General features: G+C 40.0%; 1 non-coding gene across 1 annotated transcript; it reads left to right on the forward strand.

Annotated features, from left to right (window-relative positions):
* Window positions 1-2,513: 2,513 nt before the first annotated feature.
* On the forward strand, window positions 2,514-2,587 carry TRNAV-AAC (transfer RNA valine (anticodon AAC)). Its single transcript has one exon. It is a non-coding gene; the product is annotated as a tRNA-Val (tRNA).
* Window positions 2,588-11,302: the final 8,715 nt, after the last annotated feature.

Here is an 11,302-nt window from a genome sequence, read left to right on the forward strand (position 1 = left end):
ATTTTGGTGAATCTATTGTTCAATTAGCCTCCTCGAACGATGGATAGACCCCACATAAATGTCTCTATGCCACAGATAGAGGTAGTCGAAATTTGAGGAGATGCATGCATCTAATCCTAATATTGTATGTAACTTCCCTAAGTTTGATTTTTGGAAGTGGGATCATCTTATACAGTGGCCCCTCATGTGGAAGAATTTAATACCTCCTTCGCTTCAATCTCGGATCTAGCAGTCATGGCCACCATGCATTTTTTCTGATTGCTCATCATTTTTCTCAGGGACATTTTGATGCTCGGTCAACTTCAACGACACTCAGCTGACTTCAACAAACTGTCGACGAAATTGTTGACCGAAACGGATATCAAAATATTTCATCAAATCATATGATCCCAAGGTTATCTTTCCTTGCGCCACGTAACGTCTCAATCCACACTGCCATGTGGCACCCTATCCTACCACATCAGCATGGGGATCCACAATTCCACATCAGCAAGTCCATGTTAACCTGCAAAATTAGATACCACATCACCTATGCCACATCGATAGGTCCAATCATCATCAAGCCAGCTCATATGAATCCCGTAGAAATGGTTCAAGTCTTCCTCAATGGACTAGGAGAGGGATACAAGAATCTAGTCCAGAGTATTGCCATTCGATGGTAAATTCCAACACTGGAAGAATTACAATGAGTATTCCTTGGTGAAGAACTCAGGGCACAAGCCGTTCATGCACACAAAGGTCATTCCAATGATCAAGCATTCACAGATTCAAATAGAAACAGAGGAAAAGGTAGAGCATTTCAGCAAGTGGTCATCATCAGCAACAAAGTCATAATCAAAGTCAGCATCAACATCAGCACAACCAAGAGGAAGTCATTCCAACGAAGGAAGATTCGAAGGAAGAGGGAATGCATCCAGCAATGTGTCAAATATTTAGTGCAACTATTGTCATAAGTTTGGACACTATGAAAGAGATTTCTGCAAAAAGCGGTGTGACTAATCCAACATCACTCAAGGGAATTTTCGAGAAGAGGAAATCATTCAGTGGACATTCAAGTCATAGTCATTATGCCAGTGAACCTCAGAACATGTTTCTTGCAAGCGAGGATATCCAGAATACTGAAATAGTGTATCTTGACATTGATTGCAATTCAAAAGGGGAATACAATTATCAAGTCGATCAAGCAGATCAGTATCCTTAGTACATCGACAGTGATGCATCATCAAGCAATTATTTAGAGGCTTACTACTTATATGATGAGAAATTTCAATGGGTGTTTTAACACTTTTGTCGACACCTGTCAATTTCATTAAAAGAATGATCGATACAAAGCGAAAAAAAGGGCCTTGTATTGTAGTAGTGGTAGTCCGTGAGAGGCATTCATATGCTACCAAAATTTAGGATGGACCTTTGTTAGTAGTTGCTTTTACCTAGGAGCAACTTGATTGTCTCTTTCTTCCTTCCTCCACATTCTCTAGAATGTCTTGTACCAAGGCATTTTGTGAAGAGAGGAAAATGATGAAGACAAATTAAAAATGTATGTGGGATGAGAATAGCTAGGCTCCAAAAATCTTGGTCTGGATTGCCAAAGTCCATTGACACCGAATCAGCCACCCTTGCTTAAAGATTCTAAGGAGATTATGTAGGCTTCAAGAGACCTTCCCAAGATGACGCATCTATGTGGAATTAATTAAGCATAGCAAAACTGAACTTAATGCAACAAACTTCTCTGTGAACAAAGGAAGACGATGATGCTGAGGAGATTTGCCTCCAAACTAGAGCCAAAAGATGTGCACTTTCTTTGGTCAAGCAGTATCCTCATTATCTATTAGTGCTGCTCTTATAGAAAGGATACTCAATTATTTGCAATTATAGTTATGTATCCGGCTCGTTTCATATATAGCTTACTTTATAAAAAGATACTACCACTATACATATATAGCTTACTTTTGATTTGAGCTTGAGTGGGGAAGATGATGTTGTTGTTACTACAAACCAAGCAAAGGCATGAGAGGCATAGATCTCCTTCCTTTAATTTAAGCCATATTTCTTGAAGCTTTTGGAGTTGAGATTGAGCCGTGAGATCTAAATCGGAGGCATAGTGGTTGAGGTAGGGGCCCTTGGATTTTTCTCCGTATGAAATTTTATTTGCTCGAAAATTTGGTTGTCGAACTTTGAAGCATTGTTTGAACTCGTGCTTCAAGATGAAGATTTTATAAAAGAGACGTTGCTAGGCGTTCTGAATGCATACAGAAAAGCTGCAGGAATTAGAATCCCTTTACGTATATACAGCCGCTGCTCTACGTAAGCGACGACGTTGGTCCGTCGCGACGGTACATGCAATGCCGACTTTCGAGCCTCATCCTTTTAAATTAAATCGGAAGAAACAGACGTCTTATGATTCTGGCAAAGGAACTCTAATCGATGTCCAGTCCACGCGATGCGAGAACCCCGCATTAATTACACAAATTGAATGTATAATATTTAAAACTCCTCATGTAAATCCAACATCCGGTTTCGTGGTGTAGTTGGTTATCACGTCAGTCTAACACACTGAAGGTCTCCGGTTCGAGTCCGGGCGAAGCCATTCTTTTGGAGCGTCCTCGTTCTTTACATGGAGGACAGTTTTTAGGAGTTCCCTCCCTTTCGTAGAAGCGAAAATACATGCTTATTTTTTATTTCATTTTGGCCACGTTTTTGGTGCATGCCCCCAACAGTTTTAGCCTTTCTGTCTCTCTCTCTCTCCTCATCATTTCCGTCCTCTTTTGCTATATTTGGATCTCGGGCAGGCCTTATGAATGATATATTATCATTCACCTTTTTTTTTTCTTGGCAGGTAAATATAACTCATATTTATAAAAATTTTACAAAAATGAGATAAAAAGTCTGCCCTCAAAAAGGGACGACGACTGACTACAACAGTTTGCCTATGACTCCAGGAGTCTAAATTTTTCCCCCAAAAAATTGCAGGGTATTCTTGACATCCTCCAAGATTGTAGTTGTTAGCCCTTTGCCGTGATGAGGTCTTAAAAAGTCCACGTCATTTATGAACCTCCATATATTGGCGATTACTACACCTCTCCCCACCTGCCAAGCTTCAAAAGATGCATCATTGAGGCTTCCCATAAGGCAACCTTCCACCTAATCTTGACGTGCACCTGCACTGCCCTGAGTCTCACGACGACATCTGACCAGACTTTCCTGGTAAAGGAACAATCCTAGAGCACATGCATGTGTGTTTCTTTGCATTGCTTGCAGAAGGGGCACAAAGGGGTAACCCTTGGGTTCCACTTATAAATACTGGCCCAAACAGGGAGTTTCCCTAACAAGACCCTCCAGAGCAGAATTTTTATTTTGAATGAAGGGGAATGCATTGGACTAAAAGACTGTGGGGAGAGAGCCTTGACCCTAGCCCTGATGTCAGCACTGGAAGTTTCATGCACCTCGGGACAGGTTGGACAGCTTTCTCCTAGTGTTGCTCTCATCCCGGCTCGAGTTGCAACTCCTTCTGACCTCATTAAGCGCACACATAAATACTCTCGTGAAATGGCTCTTGAAATCATTAGGAGCATATAACGGGCTAATGTAGCTGATATTTCTTGGAGAAGAGAGGTTGGTTGCTTGTGAAATTGCACTAAAGGGATTAGCAACAAGCGCATTCCCTAGGAAACCACAGATAGCAAGAATACAACCACCTGGTATAAAATCAAGCTACTTATACCCTTGTGATACACTTGGTTGTGGGCTACACTATACAACAACATACACACAAGGAAAGAAAAGCTAGCCACTGTTGCTAAATGTGGAAGTCTACTATATGTATCAATGCAACCAAATGTATCCAGCAACTTTTATAAAAATTTGAAAGAAGCTATTGGGAAAAAAGATGGCCTGAATGAGTTCATTCAGAAGGCAAAAAGAGAGATGGGCAACAAAGAAAACATAGGGCAACAAAAGAAACCGAGGGATGCAATCATGGGCTACAGGAGCAAAAGATGAGCTGATAGAAAAGCAACAACCAAAGAACATAAAATAGGGAGCACTAGCTTGTAGACATTGGGCAGTAGCAAGAGGGGCAAACATAGGAAATGAAAGCTAATGATGAAAATGACGATCTTGAAGAAGATGATGTCGAGCTAGGAAAGAACCTGGAAGAGAGCTAGCTACGCTAGCTCTGATACCATTTGTTGGCATTCCACAAGATCAAGATATCAAGCTATGGTGGATTGTGTATATCCATGATATGTGTGTAGGAATAGAGCATGCGCAAGGAGCAAGATGGAGGTTCAATCCATGACATTGGTGCACACAAGATAGAGGGATAGGGAAAGTTGTGGCACCAAATAAGAGAGAAAGAGATAGGACAACTCAAATGGTACTCGTATATTTTAAACCCACTCAAGTACATGGCAAAGCCTAATCTTTTGCCATCACTCACATGACATTACCTACCATGAGCTTATGCATTCCCAAAGGGCACATGAGTCTTCAAACACTCTAATCACATACCACACGATATCTCTCATAATACCACTCTCTAACACACACATGGTCACACATGTAAGACTCAAAATTACCAACAAAAGCCCTCCTCCCACCATATCCTAGGGCCATGAACACCCATGGGATTTGTCCTTATGATAATTTTCACCCCAAAAAAACATGAAAATTGTCCATGGGACACTATATTAGAGAATTTGGGAAAATCCCAATTCCACGAAATAAAATATAGTCACTTCAAAAGTAAAATTTGATGTTTTTTATTGAAACATTAGCTCCATTGAGGACCATGCACAATACTTTCCCAATTCCTAGAAACCCAAGCAAAAATCTTCCGTATGTTGCTATGGCAAAAGGCCTTAATAGATGTGAACATGGCTCCATGGCCAAAAAATTTGTTGATTTGCTAGTGAAAGAAAGATGTTTGTTGTTTCGTATGCATCAAAACCACAAACAAAAGCCAATTTATAGATGTTGCGTTAGGAAGATTCATTAGAGTAAATTAAATTGCAGTATTGATATATGCAATAGGATTGTTAGAGATCTTTGACATCCATCATATAACTGTGGTCTTCAAAAACAAAATTAAACTTGCAACAACTGTTCATTTTTATTTGGTATAGAAGATGTATCAAATTAATGTCAAATGCATATGTTTCTATGTTGATAAATTGCAGTATTGACATATGCAATAGGATTATGGTAGAGCTTTGACATCCATCATATAAATGTGGTGTTCAAAAACACCGTTCCATCACAATAATAGAGCTCATGAAACTCTCCATCACAATAGAGCTATAATCAAAACCATTGACACATAGCCAATTTTGCACCACATCGTTTAACATAATCATTGACAATTCCATACTAGTATTCATACTCACAAAGTAGCTCATCTCTGAAGGAGATATCCTTTATGGTTTGCACAGTAATGTAGCCATGGGCACTCAAATTTCCTTGTGACTTTTGAGCCCAAGGTGGTAGTTTAGGGATGTATACAAATATAACATTTGTTCTTTCTTTATAATACATTGAGCTATTTATATATCCAGCAATGTTTCCATACAATACATCTCCCACAATACATTTCACGTCTGTCAATGGCTCAATGAATGGATCTTCAAACATTCCATAAGTCTTCTCATCCTTGGGAAAAACTTGAGGAGAGATCTCCAAGTATCATAATCATACTTTGGACCATTATATACCATCAAATCTTGTTTTTTCTTGATGTTCGTATGTACAAAAAGACCATATCCTGCCCCAGGTATTGTTGATTTCTTTACTTCATAATGGATGCCATCCATTTCGAACACGTGCTCAATGGGTATGGGCAATTTATGTTTCCATAAGCCATTGGATGCAGGATCAAAATTTGTAATAAGATAGCTCTTCAACTTTTCTGGACAATCTACAACACCTATCATATGTTTAAAATCAAAGAATCATTCTTTTAGTGGAGGAATACAAACTCACATCACAAAGCACATAGCATTTTTTGGACAAGGTACTAACTCAATGTCTATTAATTCTTTCACAAAACAAATCGAAACATAATGTTTTGCTAATCGGATCTAACCAAATAGTGTCCAAATATAAATCAGAATGTAGGTACAAATGTTTTAGTTGAGCATTTGTGTCTACAACTCTAATTAACAAGATCACTCACATTCCGTAAGGGTTGTCTATGCAATAAAATTGAATCAAGTTGGCTAAGAATGCCCTTACAGCATCGGCAGTGATTCTCCTTTCCTTGCATCCAAGAACCATAGCAAAGCGTTTTGCCTCACTATCTTTCAATGGCCCCATTTTGGCAATTTTTCCTAGCATGCATTCTTCCTCTTCATTCAATGTAACATGTTGAGCATGCACCATACTTCTTGTAGTAGGACAAGTCCCTCTCACTCTAGTTTTGGTTATAGGTGAAGTAATACCTTTCTCTGTGTCTTTTTTTGAACTACGAGTAGGCATATGAGATTCGACATTCATCCTTTTGAGAACTTCTTTGTTTTTTTCTTTGAATTCAAGGATCACTGGTTGAAAATAATAGAACATATCATGCCCTTCGACAATCGGAGCTTGACCAAATCTGTTAGAAGAGATGGCACTGCACACATCTACTACATCATCTAGCATCTGTAGGTACGGTAATAACTCATGAAGCAAAATAGAATCACCACAATCTATATCAAATTTTGTAGGGAAAATGCAATTTTCTGCTGGGTTAACACAACCTGTGTAAGGCAAAACATCAATGAACATTGTTCTTGCTGGTTTGCATTCCTCTTTAAAACAACACCACACTCTCATTAATGGTTTAAACTCCGCTTCCACATTCATCCTATCTGGTCGAATGATTTTACTCTTTGTATGCTTGTGGCATGCCATCGCACCCCAAACCATGAAGAAATGTAACTTTCTGTTAACATGATGCTCCAAAGTATCCAGCATGTGTTGCACCATGCCCTTTTCTCCTACAGTGGACCAAATGCCAACATGGTAGTGATCGAGCAACCATTGTAGAAACTCTAAACACCCAGGACGGAGAACAAGCCAATGCTTCCCATTGTGCAAGCTCATATGTTTATTTGACTTCGAAAAACAACGCTCGAGCAATAACCCTTTCAAATCTATTATCACCGCTAGTCTTATTTTTGTTATCACCTCTTTTGACATTATTTCTGAGGGTGACATTATGTCTTCTCCTTTACCTTCTAAGATTTCTTCCTGCACCTTGGCTTCATACAATGACATTGCATCTTCTCCTTTACCTTCTAAGCTTGCATTCACATTTGTCAATGGAACATTCACTGCAGACATTGCATCCTCAACATTTTCAATCAATCATGTTGAGCTTGGAACTTGCATGCTAATGTTCAAATTAGGCACATAATGAATCATTGGATCAGGTGTCACATGTACAGGCAATGCTTCTAGCGATGTGAAATTGAGATGGCCAATATCTGTTGATAAACAAGGAAATGAAATTCATAAGTAGAAACAAACTGAATATTGAGATGGAAAACCAAATTGTCAAACTTTAGGTTGTGTGCTCTCAATGCAATTTGTTTGTGTGAAAGCATTCATGTTTTTCTTTTTCAAAACAAAATTGGAATACTAAAAAAAAGAAAGCATTCATGTTCATATGCTTAGTATACCCCCTAAAGTTGTTGAATCTATACCCTTTCAAGTTATTTTAATCCCCAAAACTACATATCCTTACAATCCCAAAAACCTTTGCATAATAGATAGAGTGGAGTCCAACATTGGAGGTTTGGATGTGTGGCCAAATCATATGGGCTTCTTTCAAAGCACCAAAGTTTGGGGAGATTTGGCCTTGTGGCCAGATCTTGTGGGCTTCTTTCAAAGCACTAGGGTCTGGAGAGATTTGGCTGTGCAACCAAATCTTGCTAGCTTCTTTCAAATCAGTCAAATCTTTCTAGCTTCTTTTAAATCACTTGGGTTTAGGGAGATTTGGCCGTGCGGCCAAATCTTGCTAACTTCTTTCTAATCACGAGAGTCTATGGAGATTTGGCCGTGCGGCTAAATCTTTTCAAAGCACGAGAGTTTGGGGAGATTTGTGTGCAGTCAAATCTTGGTAGCTTCTTTCTAATCACAAGGGTCTATGGAGATTTGGCCGTGCAGCCAAATCTTGCTAGCTTCTTTCTAATCACAAGGGTCTATGGAGATTTGGCCATACTGCCAAATATTTTCAAAGCACCAGGGTTTGGGGAGATTTGTGTGCGGTCAAATCATGCTAGCTTCTTTGTAATCATAAGGGTCTATGGAGATTTGGCCGTGCAGCCAAATCTTTTCAAAGCACCAGGTTTGGGGAGATTTGGCCATGCAGCCAAATCTTTTCAAAGCACCAGGTTTGGGGAGATTTGGCCGTGCAGCGAAATCTTTTCAAAGCACCAGGTTTGGGGAGATTTGGCTATGCAGCCAAATCTTTTCAAAGCACTAAGGTTTGGGGAGATTTGGCTACGATGTGAAATCTTTCTAGCTTTTTATAAGTCATGAGGGTTTAGGGAAATTTGACTGTGCGGCCAAATCTTGCTAGCTTCTTTCTAATCACAAGGGTCTAGGGAGATTTGGCCATGCGGCCAAATCTTTTCAAAGCAACAGGATTTGGGGAGATTTGGTTGGGATGCCAAATCTTTCTAGCTTCTTTTAAATCACCTGGGTCTAAGGAGATTTGGCCATGCGGCCAAATCTTGCTAGCTTCTTCTAATCACGAGGGTCGAGGAAGATTTGGCCATGTGGCCAAATCTTGCTATCTTCTTTCTAATCACGAGTGTCGAGGAAGATTTGGTTGTGTGTCCAAATCTTTTCAAAGCACCAAGGTTTAGAAAGATTTAGTTGTGATGCCAAATCTTTATAGCTTCTTTGAAATCACCAAGATCTAGGGAGATTTGGCTGTACGGCCAAATGTTTTATGTTTTGAAAGAAGCCAGAAGATTTGGCCGCATGGCCAAATCTCCCCATTTAAAATTTAAAATTCAAATCTTAAGATTCAAATTTCAAATCTGAAAATTTCAAAATCTTAGATTCAAAATTCAAAATTTAAAATTGAAAATTCAAAATTCAAAATTCAAAATCTTAGATACAGAATTCAAATTTCAAATTTGAAGATATGAAAGTCAAATCATATACTAAAGACCCTACTTTCAAATCACACTTCGAGATTCCTACTTTTACAAGTCTCTTTCTTTCAAATCGTGGTGTTCCGAAATGGAGAAAATGGAGAACATGCATGAATTAGGTACACTTTCGATTTCTTTCGTTTTCTTACTTGGATGATTGAGTAGCCATTGTTGTTAGTGAGCTTCTACTCTTTGGATTTCAAGTAATCGTAGGAGCTGAGGGGATTTTGTCCAAAGGGGATTTCGTGAAGAGGGGATTTCGTGAGATTAACTCAAAAAAGGAGAAGCTTCAGACTGTTGTTGACGACACGGAAGCCTCACTGACAGTCATGCTGGCGAAGAAGAATGGGCCTGCTGAGGGCTATGAACCTGCCACTGAATAACTATGAAGAAAACCTGTGCGGAGGAAAAGCAGAGCAGCGCTGAAACTGTGCTACGGAGGAAAAGCAGAGCGGCACTGAAACTGTGCTGTGGAGGAAAAGAGTGGTGCAGGCAGCCGAAACTGTGGTAGCACAGCCGAAACTGAGGACGAGGACGGCAGAGGAAACTGTGGTAGCGCAGGCAGCCGAAACTATGGTAGCGCAGCCGAAACTGAGGACGAGGATGGTAGAGGAAGAGGGCGGGTAGGGCAGGCGAAGAGGGCGGGTAGGGCAGGCGAAGAGGACGACAGAGGTAGCGCAGGCGAAGAGGGCGGGTAGGGCGTCGAAACTGTGGTAGCGCAGAGCAGGTTTAACGGAGGGCAGGGAGGGTGCCGAAACTGTGGACGTGGAGGAGGACGAGGACGAGGACGAGGACGAAGGAGGACGAGAGGACGAGGAGGAGGAGGAAGGCAAGAGGAAGAGAGAAGGACGACGAGGAGGAGGAAGGCAAGAAATCCCCCAAAAATAGGCTTTGGGGGGAAGAGGCAATCCCCCCAAAAAAGCATGCTTTGGGGGGGAGGGAGCAATCCCCCCAAAAGCATGAAGAGAAAAAAAAAAAAAAAAAAGACCTCTTTCTAATCCAACTATTGTGTGTGGAATCTATGGAGAGTTGAATTGGTAATGGAATTTAAAAACCTACATAGTTAAGTACACATTGCTAGGACAAAACTGGGATGGGGAGCCTCCCAGGACCTCGTATTTTGACATAGTTTTGGACTTTTTTGCTTGCAATTAACTAAGCAAGGGTGGAGGAGTGTTTTCCAAGAACTACCCCATCTAAGACGTTGTCCTAAAGCTCTCAAACCACCCTAGGTACACATTGGAGATCTAGGAAGGGAGAGAAAAAGGTGAGCCTAGCACTTGATCCCTCATGAAGACAAATTCAATTCCTTCTCATAGGTTTACTTTTTATGCTTGGTTTAAAAGGTTTGTTTAGCTTTGCCTTTTAAAGTTTTGGTTTTTTAATAGTTTTAGATTTTCTAGTTTGCTTTTAAAGTAATAGTATGATTTTAAAGTGTAATAGCGTGAATCATGAAAAGCATGTACGATTTTTTTGAAAGTAGGATCTCTACATTTGAATTTCAAAATTTGAAACTTGAAACTTGAAATTTGATTTTTTTATTTTAAATTTTGAATTTTGAAATTTAAACTTTAAATTTTAAATTTTAAAATCTGGATCTTCAATTTTTAAATTTAATGTTTGAAGATTTGTCCATGTGGCCAAATCTTCCTAGTGATTTGAAAGAAGATTTGGCCATGTGGCCAAATCTTCCTAGTGATTTGAAAGAAGCTAGCAACATTTGGTAGCACGGCAAAATATTCCCAAACCCTAATGCTTTGAAAGATTTGGCCACACGGCCAAATCTCCCAGAACCTGGTGGTTTGAAAGAAGCATGCAAGAGGAGGTTGCATAGCCAAAACTCTCCATACCCTAGTGCTTTGAAAGAAGCCTACAAGATTTGGCCACACGACCAAATCTCCCCAAGTTTGAAAGAACGCCACAACCAAATCTTCTCAATGCTTTGAAAGAAGTCACCGAGGTCTCGAAGGATTTGGCCGTGCATCCAAATCTTGCTAGCTTCTTTGAAAGCACCAAGATTTGAGCAGATTTGGCCGTGTGGCCAAATCTTATTGCTTCTTTCAAAGCACTATTGTCTTAGGAGATTTGGCCATGTGACCAAATCTTGTTGGCTCCTTTCAAAGCACCAGGGTCTAGGGAGATTTGACCATGTGGCCAAA

Source organism: Dipteris shenzhenensis, chromosome 25 (assembly GCF_047967505.1).
Source record: "Dipteris shenzhenensis isolate YYH24624 ecotype China chromosome 25, Dip_SZ_1.0, whole genome shotgun sequence".
Lineage (NCBI taxonomy): Eukaryota > Viridiplantae > Streptophyta > Polypodiopsida > Gleicheniales > Dipteridaceae > Dipteris > Dipteris shenzhenensis.